Genomic DNA, 17,398 nt, shown 5'->3' with positions numbered 1-17,398 from the left:
ATGCACACCATAACTGTCAAGGGGGCTGTACTCACACAAACGCATGTGAGAGCCGAACGCAGGTAAAATGCCACATGCTGTGTCTCAACCTGCATTCGGCACTTACATGCGTCTGTGTGAGTACAGCCCCATTGACACTAATGGCGTGTATTTACTCCTGCGCTCCCCTGCGGCTGAGCGTATGAAACCGGAATGCAGGGGATCACAGCTCAAAACGCCCGTATGTAAGGGCCCTAAGGGCTCTTACTGACGAGTGTTTTTACCTGCGCTCCCCTGCGTTCCGTTTTTTTGCGTTCAGCCGCAGGGGAGTGCAGGAATAGATGCATTACATTTTTTCCAATGGGGCTGTACTCACACAGGCGCGTATAGGCGCCGAACGCAGGTTGAGACGCAACATGCTGCATTTTTCCTGCGTTCGGCGCCTACATGCGCCTGTGTGAGTACAGCCCCATTGGAAAAAATTTAATGCGTCTATTCCTTCGCTCCCCTGCGGCTGAACGCAGAAAAACGGAACGCAGGGGAGCGCAGGTAAAAAACGCTCGTCAGTAAGAGCCCTAAGACTGACATACCCTGGAACTGCAAGGCAGTTGAGAGGGAAGTACAAAAACAAACCTTTGCACTAATCTAAAGCAACTAATCAGCTAATTTATTTCATTAGTCTAACGGCTCAAGATTGATTACTACGTAATTACTTATTGTTCCTGCGGGTCTCCAGACATAGACATGGGGGCTGCATGGGTTCGCTGAGGTTACATGAGACATCCAGGGCCACTACACAAAAGATAGGGGTATATAGCTATACATTATACAGGTTAATAGACTGCTAGGACCTGGCAGTAATTTAAAAGAACCCCAAGTGAATCAGACACACATAAGGGGGACCATAATTTGTATCTATATTTGTGCATTGTGCTCAAGTTATGGTGGATTCTGCTTAGCGGGTGCCCAAATGATAGTGTAAGCCAGGGTAAAAATGACTGTATTTGGGGTAAAAATCAAGGCAATCGGCATCCACATTTTACACATTGTACTGTAGTCTGTAAACCAGTTTTACCAACAGCAACAGTACATATAACAGTTTTGCTAATGAAGTGCTAGTCTCAGTTATTCTATCTTAAAGGAACAATAACACCAAAAAGTGAAAGTGTTTTAAAGTAATGAAAATACAATGCAGTGTTGCCCTGCACTGGTAAAACTGATATATTTGCCTCAGAAACACTACTATAGTTCATATAAACAAGCTGCTGTGTAGCAATGGTGGAAATTGAAGTCTATATGGCACAGGTTAAATAGTGGATAACAGATAACACCATTATGTTCTACAGAGTTTATCTGCTGTGTAACCTGAGCCTTTTCTCCTTTGAATGGCTGCCCCCATTGCTACACAGCAGCTTATTTATATAAACAATAGTAGTGTTTCTGAAGCAAACACACCAGTTTTACCAGTGCAGGGCAACACTGCATTACATTTTTATTACTTTAAAGTAGGGCTGCACCAAATCCAGGATTCGGTTCGGGATTTGGGCTTTTTCAGCAGGATTCGGATCTGAAAACGAATCCAAATCAATGCAAATTAGGGGCAGGGAGGGAAATTGTGCGACTTTTTGTCACAAAACACACGTATGCAAATTAGGATTTGTATTCCGTTCTGTATTCAGCCAAATCTTTTGTGAAAGATTCAGGGAGTTTGGCCGAATTCAAAATAGTGGATTTGGTGGGTTCCTACCAGGACTGAACTGGGATTCAAAATAGGCCCTGCCATTCCTATTACACAGAGGTCCAAACAGCCACAAACATTGACTTTCTATGGCATCTTACAGCAGCCCCTCTGGCATTTGCCAGAATCCACAGATTGCCAGTCCGGGCTGATGGCTGATCCCAATGTTATAAATAGTAGGGATGCAATGAATCCACTATTTTGGATTCGGCCGAACCCCCGAATCCTTCGCGAAAGATTCAGCCTAATACCACACGGAATCCTAATTTTAATATGCAAATTAGGGGTGGGAAAGGGAAAACATTTTTTACTTCCTTGTTTTGTGACAAAAAGTCACACGATTTCCCTCTTCGTCAGTAATTTGCATATGCAAAGTAGGATTCGGATTTGGTTTGGCTGGGCAGAAGGATTCAGCTGAATCTGAATCCTGCTGAAAAAGGCAGAATCCTGACAGAATCTCGAACCGAATCCTGGATTCGGTGCATCCCTAATTAATAGGGAAAAAAAATAGATATATAGGAAGGCCGGTATTTTTTTCCAGAAAAGGTGGCAACCCTAGATGTGACTGTTCCTTTAAGGTTGGGGCAGACGGGCAGATTCTGGGGGATTTAGTCACCTGGCGACTAATTGCCTCTTCTGCTGGTCAACAATCTCCCTGAACTACCTTCCACCTTCTTGAATGAAAAATCACCTGCGCTAATGCACTTGTATAGTAGTGATATTATATATATATATGAATAGTAGTGATATTATATATATGAATAGTAGGGATATTATATATATGAATAGTAGGGATATTATATATATGAATAGTAGTGATATTATATATATATATATATATATATATATATATATATATATATATATATATGTGAATAGTAGTGATATTATATATATATATATATGAATAGTAGTGATATTATATATATGAATAGTAGGGATATTATATATATGAATAGTAGGGATATTATATATATGAATAGTAGTGATATTATATATATATATATATATATATATATATATATATATATATATATATATATATATATATATATATATATATATATGAATAGTAGTGATATTATATATATATATATGAATAGTAGTGATATTATATATATATATATGAATAGTAGTGATATATATATATATATATATATATATATATATATATATATGAATAGTAGTGATATTATATATATATATATATGAATAGTAGTGATATTATATATATATATATGAATAGTAGTGATATTATATATATATATATGAATAGTAGTGATATATATATATATATATATATATATATATATATATATATATATATATATATATATATATATGAATAGTAGTGATATTATATATATATATATATGAATAGTAGTGATATTATATATATGAATAGTAGTGATATATATATATATATATATATATATATATATATATATATATATATGAATAGTAGGGATATTATATATATGTATAGTAGTGATATTATATATATGAATAGTAGGGATATTATATATATGAATAGTAGGGATATTATATAATATTGTATAGTAGGGATATTATATATTTGAATAGTAGGGATGAGGTTCAGGCAAATCCAATCCCACCCTTTCAGGATCAGCAGCAGGAGGGGTGGAGTGGCCCCAGACTGGTGGAAACCTAATCCTGCCGTTTGGAATCTGGGCTGTTCCAGTGGGTGGGGAGAGTCATTGTTTAGTGGAAGAGACTGCCCCTCGCACCGTCGGGCGGAGAGAGAAGGGAGGGGGAGGTGTGAGCGCAGCGCTGAGAGTGAATGAGAGGAGGGCGCAGATGAGGAGCAAAGGAAACGCATAGGGGGAAAATCAGCAGCAGTAACAGTGGAGAGTAGGAGCTGGGGCAGATCAAAAGGCAGAAACGTAAACACATTATGTGCGGGGGCAGCAAACTGGTCTAACAGTAAATATTGTCCCACAGCCGCTTGGGAACAGCAGAGGGGGTGGCCGCCGGTGCATCGGAGACTAATGGAAGCTGCTCAGCCAAAGTAGGAGACTTCTTGCCCTGCGCGACCCCGAGGAGCCGGTAAGTACTCGGCGCTAACTGACCGCGTGTTTCTGTGCTCTGTGAGTCTGTGCTAACTCTGAACCTTCAGCCCACACCGACCTGCTGTAACTAACTACAGAGGTCTCCTGAGGCTGAGGTCTCCGATCAGTCGCATCATCCCGTGCACATGGGACTGGGGATGTTAAGCATCGCTGCGCGTTAGCGTTTAACGCCAGGTGGCTACAGGGAGCGACTTTTTACGGGTTACCGCATTTTTCTGGTTGTGTCGGGCAGAGTTTCCTCTATTTGCACATTCATCTGTTTATTATAATCTCTGGTGATTAAACCTGACCAATTGCACTAATATCCACTTAATGTCTGGAACCTAGCCTTCTCATTGGAAGGGAAACTCTCAGTGCATGTGCAATCTTTGCATTTAACGCCTACAAATGCAACATAGGGGTGTGGAGCATTGGAAATCCTTATGCTCATTAGACAGTGCTATATATATATATATATAGATGAGTGTTGCCCAATGGCCACTTACAACACAACCTGGGTATTAGTCAGCCCCTGTTTATTTATATATATATATATTCCTGCAGATATTTTGGTGTTTGTATTGCACTCTGCACTGTACTGGGATCAGTAATGAGAAGGAGTCTATTGTGTGAATAATGTGGGGCAGGTCCCAGGGCATTGTTTCCCAGTTCTGCTGCACTTTATAATCTGCACAGGGAAGGGAACTGTAAGACAATCACTTGCTGTGCCTGCGACCCCACTCATTTGCCAGACACAATCCCGTCAGTCTGGGGGTGCTGCTTGGTTTCAGCTGCCACTGAGCGTGGGGTGGGCACCTGGGAGAGTCTGGAAAACTTACGTTTATTAGCGTAGCACAAGATAAAGGGTTTGGATAAACCTTGGCACTTTTTGCAAGATTTGGAGTTGAATTTGACCCCCTTTCTGTCATGTGACTTTAGAATACTTTTACATATAATGTGTCTGTTTCACCCTTTTGCTGATGAGATGCGCATCTGATACAACTCATTAAATGGGGGGCAGATGTTTAGGTACATGTAACACTTTAGGGGTTCATCAGCTTGCATTATCCCCTTGCACCTGTTAGAACAGCAGTCCCTGTGTTTATCCAGGGGCAGATTAAAGCCTGGTCTCCCCTAGGGGACCAATGGGATCAGGGGCCCATCTAGCTTTTTTTCATTTATTATTATCTTCTTTTAATATTTATATTTATGCTACCGGGTCCAGTCAGATGGGTGCCCCAGATGCGAACAGCAGTCCATGTGTTTATCCAGGGGCAGATTAATGCATAGGCTCCACTAGGGGTAGGGTTGCCACCTTTTCTGGAAAAAAATACCGGCCTTCCTATATATTTTAACTTTTTTTCCCTATTAATAACATTGGGATCAGCCATCATTTTTACCCAGGCCAGTAAAATACTGCACAGATGGCAACCCTACCTAGGGGCCCAATGGAATCAGGGGCCAATCTAGTTTTTTTTCAATTATTCTTATCTTCTTTTAATAATTATTTTTTTGTGCTCCCGGGTCCAGTCAAATGGGTGCCCCAGATGCAATCAGCAGTCCATGTGTTTAGCCAGGGGCAGATTTAAGCACAGGCTCCACTAGGGGCCCAATAGGATCAGGGGCCCATCTAGCTTTTTTTTAATTAGTATTATATACTTTTAATAATTGTTTTTATTTATGCTCCCTGGTCCAGTCAGATGGATGAATGCAGACCCAGTGATATTAGTGGCACCTGCATAGAGAGCTCAGGTGCAAGCTTACCTGGATCTGTATACATCCGGACCCAGCAGTAGCCTATAAAGGGGGGGCCTGTGGATGACGCCTAGTGGCCCCATGTCTCATTAGTCCGCCACTTTCTTCATCTCCCTGCATCGCTGTCACTGTACTTATTGTCATAATTAACTAATGTATAAAACGTTGATTCAGTGTGAGCACAATAGGCGGTGAGTTGGATTCCTCTGTTATAATTGTAGCTGCGTCAGCAGATTTCAGCCAATCAGCAACAAGCAGTTATCCGCCTAGAGCTGTTTGAATATTATTGTTGTTGGCTGCTGCGTTGGTGCCCATAGTAAATGAGTGCTACTGTGCCTGCGCATCTGAATCCCTGTGTATTATTTAGTCTCTCTATAGAATTTGGAATTTATCTCTGGGTATTAAGAGCACCGATGGTCTGGTCCATTGATCGCATTATTGTAGGTGAAGCTTATGTGCAGTGGGGAGGATTAGCTGTCTGGGAGTTTCTGGCCGTGGGACATGCCTGTTAACACACCTACCCGTGCGCTTCTGATGAAACAGCCTGAATCATAAAACTCGCCCTGTTATTACGTGTTTATGGCTGAACAAGATCAGAAAGGATGTGAACTCATCTCCAGCTGATTATTAAAGGCATTAAGTGTTCAGGGAGCCTGGATCAGTCCTACTGTGTAACCAGTCCCAACATGAAAACGGAGAAGCGGAATGATTGACACGTTTGCTACATCTCGTGGGTACAGTTCTATTCGGAGACGTTGTAGCAATTGGGACTTTCAGAAGAACTTTGAGAGATGTTTGACATCCCTTCTGTGTTGTGATTCAGGGAGATTTAGTCGCCACTTCTTCGGGCGTTAATCTCTCCGAACTGTCCCCCATGGCTACCCTCCTAGTGTGTTGAAGGCCTTATAAGGGTTGTTCACCTTTGAGTTGACTTTTAGTATGATGTAGAGAGTGATATTCTGAGACAATTTGCAATTGCCTTTCATTTTTTATAATTTGTTGTTTTTGAGTTATTGGGCTTTTTTTATTCAGCGGCTCTCCAGTTTGCAATTTCAGACATCTGGTTGCTAGAGTCCAAATTACCCTAGCAACCATACACTGATTTGAATAAGAGAATGGAATATGACTAGGAGAGGCCCTGAATAGAAAGATGAGTAATAGAAAGTAACAATACATTTGTAGCCTTACAGTGCCTTTGTTTTTTTTAGGGATGCACTGAATCCAGGATTCGGCCTTTTTCAGCAGGATTCGGTTTCTGCCGAATCCTTCTGCCTGGCCGAACCAAATCCTAATTTGCATATGTAAATTAGGGGTGGGGAGGGAAATCTAGTGACTTTTTGTCACAAAACAAGGAAGTAAAAAATGTTTTCCTTTTCCCACCCCTAATTTGCATATGCAAATTAGGGTTCGGATTCGGTTTGGTATTTGGCCGAATCTTTCACAAAGGGTTCGGGGCATCCCTAGTTTTTTTAGATGGGGTCAGTGACCCCCACCTGTTTGAAAGCTGTAAAGAGTCAGAAGAAAAAGGAAAATAATGCAGAAACAGTAAAATATGAATAATGAAGACCAATTGCAAAGTTGCTAGGAACTAAAAGTACACTCAGAGGTGCCCGTGTCTTTGCATGTGTCCTAATGAAGTTAATAGCAGTGTTATGGGATGGATCGTGCTGGTGAAGCCTCACTCAAATTTTCAATCAAGACGGTTGGGTGCAGTGAGTTGAAGTTCAGGAATAGCTAGGGGGTCGGCATTTCTCATCTAATTAATAGGTGTTTCTAGGAGTAACCCGACACCATTGCTCAACTGTTGCCATTTGTGTCATTGTGAATTTTCTGTGCCAGACAGGTGGCTCCCTGTTCCTTAGAGAGTTGGGAAATGTTCTTGGGTAGAAGGATGTTATACCCTTGACCCTCCAGCTGTTGCTCAGCTACTCATCCCATAATTCACATCTAAACACTGCCTGATGATACTGAAATATGCAGCTCAAACATGGTAGGTTGTATCCATGCTCTGTGCCAGGAGGAATCCTATGTCTTTATTTGCCACTATTTATACCCCTCACCCTTGGCCTCTTCCTCCTCTTTAGGGCGGAGGCAGACAATAAAGGTGGCCATACACGGATAGATCCGCTCGTTTGGCGATGTCGCCAAACGAGCGGATCTCCCTCCGATATGCCCACCTTGAGGTGGGCAATATCGGGCTGATCCGATCGTGGGCCCTAGGGCCCAACGATCGGATCCTAGCGTTCGCCAAACGGGCGGTCGGATCGCGGGACCGCATCAACGAACAGATGCGGCCGCGATCCGACGGGATTTTTAACCCCATCCGATCGAGATCTGGCCAACTTTCGGCCAGATCTCGATCGGGGAAGCCCGTCGGGGGCCCCCATACACGGGCCAATAAGCTGCCGACTTGGTCTGTCGGCAGCTTTTATCGGCCCGTGTATGGCCACCTTAAGATTCGGGGAAATTAGTGCCCGGCGACAAATCGCCTCTTCTTCAGACGACTAATCTCCCCGAACTGCCTCCCCGCCGGCTAAAATCTAAATTGCCGGCGGGATGGCGCTCGGAGCACTTCAGTTTCCGAAGTCGTTCCGAAGTTTCCTCGTGAGCTAACTTCAGACAACGAAGCGCTCCGAGTGCCACCCTGCCGCGATTTAGATTCTAGCTGGTGGGGAGGTAGTTTGGGGAGATTAGTCGCCCGAAGAAGAGGCGATTTGTTGCCGGGCGACTAAATCTACCCGAATCTTCTCGTCTGTCTCTGCCCTTATTCATCAGTGATAAATGGCAGGTTGAACTGTTGACTCCAGTTATCTCTAGCTGTCTATCTGAACTAGCAGACACATGATGGAGCCTGAGACAGACTCCGGACTCATTGCTTTGTATCCACTAAGACACACACAGTCTGTGACTCATGCTATTGTCAGCTGCCCTTATCTACAGACTGGTGAGTTGTTAACAGCAGGGGACAGTGTCAACAATAGTCATCTTATTTCTTACCTTTCTAGTTCTGAGGCATCAGTGCAGGCAGAGGGGTCACTGGGAGTTGTAGTTCTGTAACAGCTGGTTAGTCAAAGGTTGGTTTTAACCAGCACCAATTGTTGTTGACTGTCCACTGGTTTTGGAATATGTGCCCTGCAGTTTGCTGACCACCTCTTAATGATCCCACTTCTCCTCTGCGAAACCTTCTCATATAATGGTAAAAAGTACCTGCAATTCTAAAGTCACCAGTAGTAACCAATCAACGATTCATTTAAAACGAACTGCCGGTGGTTGGAAAATGTAAGCAAAGATTTGATTGGTTGCTGTGGGAAACTAAGCTGATGTCTTTTAGCACCTATGTTAGTAGATAAGCCCCTTGTTTAAAGACAATGGCGCAAAGGTAAATCCTGAAGGTTTGAAATGCCAATTACCTGTCCCATTGTTTTCAACTGGTATAAATGAATCTGGTTTGTGGTTGTGATTATATGAAAATGCAGGCAGCCATGCTTTGTTGCTCATCTGAGCAGTCATAGAAATTGGTCCAGTTCAGTAACCGTGTGCCATTGCACTTGAACCAGTTATGGTCTGTCTGCAGGTAAAGGGGTATTAGGGCAGAGACACACGTGGAAATTCGGGTCGATTAGACGCCCGACGACAAATCGCCTCTTCTTCGGGCGACTAATCTCCCTGAACTGCCTTCCCGCCGGCTAGAATCGAAATCGCCTGATGGGATGGTACTCAGAGCACTTTGTTTTCCGAAGTCGCCCGAAGTTTGCTTGTGAGGCAACTTCGGAAAACTAAGCGATTCGAGTGCCATACCGCCGGCGATTTACATTCTAGCCGACGGGAAGGCAGTTCGGGAAGATTAGACGGCCGAAGAAGAGCCGATTTGTCACCGGGCGACTAATCTCCCCGAATCTCTCACGTGTGTCTCTGCCGTTATAGTTGAATTGCAACTCTTTATCCTGTCTGGGGTGAATTGTAGTTCAACATTAGCTGCAAGGCAACAGGTTGGTTAATTCCAGTGTCGGACAGAAAGGTCAGAGGCCCACCGGGGAATCCAACACGTGCCCCCCCCCCTCCAGACCCCCACGTGTACCTGTCCTGTAGTTGAAGCGAGATTGGGGCCAAGGGTTGCCACCTTTTTGGAAAAAAAAAAATACCGGCCTTGCTATATATTTAGATTTTTATCCTATTTGGGTCAAGTATAATTTTTACCGGTCAGGCTGGCAAAATACTGGCCAGGTGGCAACCCTATTGGGGCCAGAGGGGGATCAGTGGGCAAAAACAGGTGCGGGTCTGGGCTGGCGGGGAGTCACCGGGTTTTTACCCCATGTCCCGCCGTCCCAGTGTGACCCTGGTTATCTCTATGCGCCTGTATTTTCCACTTCTACTTAAAGGACCAGTAACAGCAAAAAAAATGTTTAAAAATTCATTTGTATGCTACGAAAAAAACACCAACACCTATTAAACTTTAAAGTCGCTAAGTCTTTATTGAGAAATAACTTACCGAAATGCCGCTTCCGCCCCTCTTCAGAAACGGCGACAGGTGTTGATCCATCATGCGGCGCTCGATTTCTCCTCCCTGGCTATCTCCTATAAGGAAGGCAGGGAGGAGAAATGGATCACTGATCGCCTTTTCTGAAGAGAAGCTCAAGTGGACTTTCAGTAAGTTATTTCTTAATAAAAACTTAGCGACTTAACTCAAATCTAATAGGTGTTGGGTGTCTTTTTTTTCTTAGCATACAAACAAATTTTTTTAAAAAAACAACTTTGCTGTTACTGGTCCTTTTAAAGTGGCAGGTCGGTGTTTCATTAGAATGAATGGAAGCTGTGTGCTATCTGTACCTTTATATCCCATGAGCCTGGAGCAGGTTTCAGCCATAAGGGCCGATTCATTTAATCGCTAATTAATGTGATTAATGTCTCCTTTCAGCCAATTGCTTTCCAGCATTCCCCTCCCTTGCATTCCAAGGACTCAGTTTCTTTCTCTCTCTCTCTTCTTCTCTTTCTTTGTCTTTCTCACTCTTTGTCTTTAGAATTTTTTTTATCATCCCCTCCAGGGATCATATGAACTGGCTCTTGGCAAAAAACGAAAGTCCTATTCTGTTTCTAGTTGCCTGTACAATAATGATTCCAGTGGCCGATGATTAACTGTTCAGGTCCCCATGGTTAGCGTTAGAATGTGCTCACTCCCCTGTCTCCATACCACCCAATGCTTGAATTCTCTGGGTGCAGCTTGGCGCCCATTCCCGAGAGCTCAGCAGCCCAAGCAGGAATGTTCTTGGTACATTATACCAGGGTGTTGCTTCAGTTATTTGCTGGAATAGTATTGCTTTGGGGACGGTGCAGTGTTTCTCTGGTGCAATGTGAGATGAACAACAAAGGATATGTGCAGAATGAATGCAATGTGAGGATTTTATTGCACTTCACTTTGGTGTTTGCACATCAATGGGGACATATTTATGATGGGTGCCTGTCCGATATGGGGATGTGCCGTGAGCAAGCACTACACACATTTGGGAGAAAAAGGCTAATGAGCTGAGAATGGCCTTTCTTTCCTTCCTTGGGGAATTGCCTGTACAGGCATGGGATCCGTTATCCAGAAAGCTACGAATTACAGAAAAGCCACCTCCCATAAACTCTATTTTATCCATATAATCCAAATTTTTAAAAATGATTTTCCTTTTTCTCTGTTATAATAAAACAGTACTTGTACTTGATCCCAAGTCCAGGGCTGGACTGAGAATTAAAATAGGCCCTGGCATTTCAGGTAAACAAAGGCCCAATCAGCCCACACAGAGGCCCAAACAGCCCCCACCAGCCCACAAAATACTGACTTTCTATGGCACCTTATAGCAGCCCCTCTGGCATTTGCCAGAACCCACAGATTGCCAGTCCGGGCCTGATCCCAACTAAGATATAATTAATCCTTATTGGAAGCAAAACCAGCCTGTTGGTTTTATTTAACATTTAAATGATAGTAGTAGTAGTAGAATTAAGGTACAACGATCCAAACTGCGGAGAGATCCATTATCCGGAAAACCCCAGGGCCTGGGCATTCTGGATAACAGGTCCCATACCGGTACCAGCCAGGTGATTGTCACTTTGTGAATGCAATAGCTAACATTTTGTAAGAATTAATGAATGGATAGTCATTCGGAACATTTTCTTACCATGTCTACTGCTTGGGCAACAAAAAGCTCAAAAGCGACCAATGTGCCATTACTCTAAAGGTTGCTATAGACACACAGATAATATCGAACAAAACTAATTTTCATATGATATTCAGTGAGTGTATGGTGGGAGACGAGCCGACAAATATTGGCAGAAGACTTGGATATCAGTCGGCTTGTCAATTGGGCTCTCCGGAAAATTTGGATCGGGCACCTTTGAAGGCACCCAAACATCGGCCATTGTTAGTGCAGAATCATCAGATACAGGTAGAATTCTATTGTTTCTCCCTGTATATCTCTGACGATTAAGGGTCAGTCCACACGAGCAGATTCGGGGAGATTTAGCCACCAGGCGAACGATCTGTCCTAGAAAGATGATAATTATGATGTCTATCGCCACCTTAAGAAATAAAATAGATGAGTCATGTAAATATTGGGTTTCGGGTAGGATCTTGTAGCTCTGGGGTCTGAATGCACTATAATAGAGATGACTAGTCATAAACCATGGCAGAACTGCTGTGAGACAAGCAAGCAGCCCTAATAATGTAATTATGTGTCCATATGTACCCCATGCTACTAATATTATACAGACATGGGACCTGTTATCCAGAATTCTCGAGATCTGGGGTTTTCTAAATAAGGGGTCTATCCATAATTTGTCTATTAAAAATGATTTAAGCATTAATAAACCCTGTTTTGCCTGTATGTTAGATTAATGCTATCTTATTTGGGATCAAGTACAAGGTATTGTTTTATTACTACAGAGAAAAAGGAAATCAATTTGATTAAACTATTTGATTAGAGTCTATGGAAGATGGGAGACACCCTTCCCATAATGTGCTTTCTGGATAACTGGTCCCATACCTTTACATTCTTTTTAAGAATGGTATGAGAAAATCGTTCAGGATCCATCACCCAAATACCATGCTACCCTATCCATTCCCAAAGCATTTGCTCACTTTGTTTATTAGGACAGGTCAGGAGAATGATGAACTTCTCTGCTTGGCCTTGTTCTTTCAAGGAATCCAAACAGGCGCCTTAACCGTCCCCTTTTTGAGGTTTGTTTTCTTTTACACCCACTGGGGACTTGTAAAAAAACAGTTATTGTCTTGGCTGTGATGGTTTGGAAAAGCTGAAGAAACACAGACGTACACAGGCTTTGAAGGGTTCTGACAGCTGAGAATCTTACTGCTTGGGCACATGATGCAGAAAGACTTGGGCCGTATTGGGGAGGGATTGGAAGCAGTTTGGGGTGTTTGGTGATCAGGAACTGAAATAAATTCATAGTTCAGGGCCGAAGCTTGAGCTGTAGAGGCAATTGGCTGTGTAGGGAAGACAGGCTGGCTCTTTCTGAAAGCAAAATGACCGAAGATAGCGCCTACACACCAATATTACAACTAAAAAAATACACGTGCTTGTTCAGGAATTACATTTTATATTGTAGAATTAATTATTTGCAGTGTAGTTTAGAACTAAAAACTACATAAAAATCATAGGGTGCAGCAGGTTGACATGGGAGAATAAATCATGTATCCACACCCTGATAAAAAGGGTGATTAGCCTTCCATATCTTGCCTTCTAACAATGCCGTGAAAAAAAAACATGATATTTGGCCGCCAAATATCATGTTCCTTCTGCTGGAACCTTAAACTGTCGCTTAAGGCCAATGTCACTCTTGCTGGATTTTTTCTTTTTTTCTAAAAACACCAACCGCTGTGCAGCACAACTTACTTTTTCAGCACATGAACCTTCTTGTGTGTTAGTTCACCTTTGAGTTAACTTTTAGTATTATGTTGAGAGTGATATTCTGAGACAGTTTGTAATTGGTTTTTTTTGTGTGTTTTTATTTTTAGTCATTTAGCTTTTTGTTCAGCATCTCTCTGCTTTTAATCCCAGCGATGTGGTTGCTATGGCCCAAATTACCCTAGCAACCATGCATTGCTTTGAATAAGAGATTGGGATTTGAATAGGAGAAGACCTAAATAGAAAGACGAGTAATAAAAAGTAGTAATAATAGTAACTTTGTAGCCTTAAGGGCAGCGATACACGGTCAGATTCAGGAAGATTAGTCATCTGGCGACAAAGCTCCTCTTCTTCGCAGCGATTAATCTCCCCGAACTGCCTGTCCGCCGGCTAGAATGTAAAGTAGCTGGCACTTCGTTTTCTGAAGTTGCCCAAAGTTTCCTTTGTGAGGCAACTTCGGAAAACTTCCCCTGAAGAAGTGGAGATATGTCGCCGTTCGAGTAATCTCCCCGAATCTGACCGTGTGTCTCTGCCCTAAAAAGCATTTGTGTTTTAAATAAAAAAATGAATTAAATATTTGGGGTTGAAAGCTGGACACATTCAGTTGCAAACCCTCTTCCGGCCTGATGTGCAGTCCCATCGCTTGTCCTGTGAGCTGACAATCGGATCAGTTCATCCATATATGGGCTACTGGCTAAAGCTGAGCAATGCTGTTTATTTGCAAGGATTTTCCAATATATATATGGATGAAGTTCCTTGCTAAGACTTAATATAGATTCATTTGTTATCACATATTCGTGTGCACGTTTCCCAGAGCTCAGCAACTTTAAAACCTGAGGTATTTGGGGGGTGCAGAAATCGCTAGTAATTTATACACTCAGATTCCTCAATGTGCAGTTGCCGGGGGCAGGAGATATGTAAGGTATGTGTAAACAGGCCCCCGGTCAGATCAGTAATACAGTTTGGTCGGCCTCTCCCAGCGGGGCACCTGTTCTGTGAATGACTTCCAGCCGTCGGGGCACAGAATGAAAACGAAGGCCTTATTAAGTCCCTTTTTCGGTTGGCTACTGGCATATGAAAACCCCATTCAAGCATCAGAGCAGACAAAGGGCACATTCAAAGCTGTGGTTTTTCATTTGTGTGATTCTTAAAAGTCTGCTCCACCGCACTCAACGGATCAGATCTTCCTCCTCTTCGTTTGCATCACAGCCTTTTCCTTAATATGCCTTTGTCTTCCGACTATGGGCACTTTCCCTGTCTGCAAAGACTTCTTAAAACTCTGCCGAGGCAAGCAGCCCTTCAAGGGGCTATAAACCAACAATGGAACCCTGAATAATGAAAGAAAATGTCATTCCAAGCAACTTTCTAATATACATTCTTCTTATGTTTGCAGTGGTTTTAAAGTTATTTGTATATGCAAATGAAAGTCTTTGTCGATCCCATTGTGCACGGCCGGTTTTGTCTACTGAAACAATGTTGCCTTGCATTCTCCTTTACTGAAACAATGTTGCCTTGCATTCTCCTTTACTGAAACAATGTTGCCTTGCATTCTCCTTTACTGAAACAATGTTGCCTTGCATTCTCCTTTACTGAAACAATGTTGCCTTGCATTCTCCTTTACTGAAACAATGTTGCCTTGCATTCTCCTTTACTGAAACAATGTTGCCTTGCATTCTCCTTTACACGTCTCTTAATCAGCTGGTTTCTGCTACATTGTTTCAATAGTCACAACCACGGGGAGAGAGAATAGAAGGGGACAGATACTACTTTCAGTAACAATTCGATTTACAAATAACTTTGGTGCCACTGGATTTTGGCAGGTATGTTGGAAAGCTGCTGGGAATCAAGGTTTCTTTCATTAGACAAAATTTTATTTTTTTGGGGGTTGACATCCCCTTTTAGGGCAGAGACCAACGAGAAGATTCGGGGAGATTAGACGCCCGGTGACAAATCACCTCTTCTTCGGGCGACTAATCTCTGCCCCTGGATTGCCTCCCTCCGGCTAGAATGTAAATCGACAACGGGATGGCACATGGAACGCTTCGTTTTCCGATGACGTCCGCCGTTTCCTCGTGAGGCAACCTTGGAAACGAAGCCATCTGCCAGTGATCTAGATTCAAGCTGGCAGGGAGGCAGTTCAGGGAGATTAGTCGCCCGAAGAAGAGGTGTTTTGTCGCCGGGCGACTAAATCTCCTTGAATCTTCTCGTCTGTCTCTAACTTCGGACGACTTTGGAAAATGAAGCGATCCTTGTGCCATCCCACAGGCGATTTAGATTCTAGCCGGCATGTTCGGCAGTTCAGGGAGATTAGTCGCCCGAAGAAGAAGCGGTTTGTCATTGGGTGACTAATCTCCCCCAGTAACTTTGTGTGCCCCTGCCCTTAATATGCATGTCAATATACAGAGGAGTAATGTTGTTTGCAGGCAGTAAGTGAATAAATAAAGGGAGTGCATAGGGTGCTTATTTAGCAGACTGGTGTATGTGTTTAAGGTTTTCTAGATGATTTCTTTATTGTTAAAAAGTCACTGTCCCTTTAACAAGTGTGCGCACCTTACGGATGGCTGAGGGAGGCTGGTGCTTTGATGTGAAACCTGAAACGCCTCTGCTGGATGATGTCTGAGCAAAGCCATGTGCTGTTTTCACTTTACAGGCCAATAACAAAGTGAGAGGGTGGGGGTCCGGTGTGACTTCCAGAAAATGTCCTCCACAGAGAGTCGTATTTGTTTCCACAGGTCGCTGCACTAGTCATTTACAGAACTGCAGGGAGCGACTTTTAATTACAGAGTGAATCCATGCAAGGCCCCCGCCGCCCTCTGTTCACTGGCCAATACAAAATGGAAGCCAGTAGGAAATGGCGTTAATAGAGCGGTGTAGCGTGAAAAAATCTCCCCCCTAGCGCATGGTTATCCAGCATGGACTTTGTCTTTGCCCACACAAGCAGGTGGCAGCTAGTCTTGATAGAACATTCCCGAAACCCGACAGGGCCGGAAATAATCAGCTTTCCCAGAACAGAAACTGCTTGTGTAATGGAAAAGAGAGCGAAATTATAGATATTATTTTTGACGGCACATCTTCAAGGGGCACCTGGCGGCACGGTGATGTGTTACAGTGGATTTGGGTATGCTTGTCCTTTAATATATCTAATTTACAAAAAAACTTCTCTGCTAAAACATTTTTTCGGGCGGCAGGATTTGTATAGGATATTTAGATTGAAATCTGAAACATTGTTATGTTGTGGCACTGGCTAACACAGCAGGAAGGGGTTTGCTGAGCTGTTATCTGTATAGCGCAGACAACAAGTAGTTATTGTGTGGGAACATTACACCATCGCAGATGAATATCCAAAGTGCTTGGGGCCCTGGGGTTTTCCAGATAATGAACCTTTCCATAATTTGTATCTCCTTACTTTAAAATCTACTAAGAAAAAGTCATTTGAAAAATTAAATAAACACAATAGGATTGTTGTACATCAAATAAGGATTAATTATATCTTAGTTGGGATCAATTACAAGGTACTGTTTTATTATGATGGAGAAAAAGGGAATGTTTAAAATTTGTATAGAGAGGAGTCTATGGGAGACTGCTTTCCCATAATTTGGAGCTTTCTGGGTAACTGGTTTCCAGATAACGGATTCCATACCTGGAGAAGATTAGAGAGTTGACTGAAAAGTTGCCTCATTAAAATAAGGGGTCTGCAATTTCAAGGAGGCCTTCGGAGTGATATTTCAGATAGTAGTGGGTTATTTTGCTGGGTAGTGGCTAGTGGGTTATTTTCTGGCATGAGCCATACATGAACAGATCTACTCGACTGGCCAACCATGTGGCCCAGGGATGATGTTTGTAGGTGCTAGCAGATGATTTTAAAATAGGGATTCATTATGTCATCATCTAAAGCAGTGATCCCCAACCAGTAGCTCATGAGCAACATGTTGCTCTCCAACCCCTTGGATGTTGCTCAC

General features: G+C 42.8%; 1 protein-coding gene across 4 annotated transcripts in view; it reads left to right on the top strand.

The window, feature by feature from the left end:
- The first annotated feature begins 3,368 nt into the window (after positions 1-3,368).
- The window catches only part of plekha4.L (pleckstrin homology domain containing, family A (phosphoinositide binding specific) member 4 L homeolog), a 62,646-nt gene continuing 48,616 nt past the window's right edge, over positions 3,369-17,398 (top strand). For all 4 annotated transcript variants that reach the window (XM_018226400.2, XM_018226397.2, XM_041569638.1 and 1 more), the window contains exon 1: positions 3,369-3,784. The gene's annotated coding sequence lies outside the window, so the exon portion shown is untranslated. The remainder of the gene's footprint in view (positions 3,785-17,398) is intronic.

The sequence above is a fragment of the Xenopus laevis genome, chromosome 7L (genome assembly GCF_017654675.1).
Source record: "Xenopus laevis strain J_2021 chromosome 7L, Xenopus_laevis_v10.1, whole genome shotgun sequence".
Taxonomy (NCBI): domain Eukaryota; kingdom Metazoa; phylum Chordata; class Amphibia; order Anura; family Pipidae; genus Xenopus; species Xenopus laevis.
Note: the sequence above shows the minus strand (reverse complement) of the source record. Positions and strands in the feature narration are given on the sequence as shown.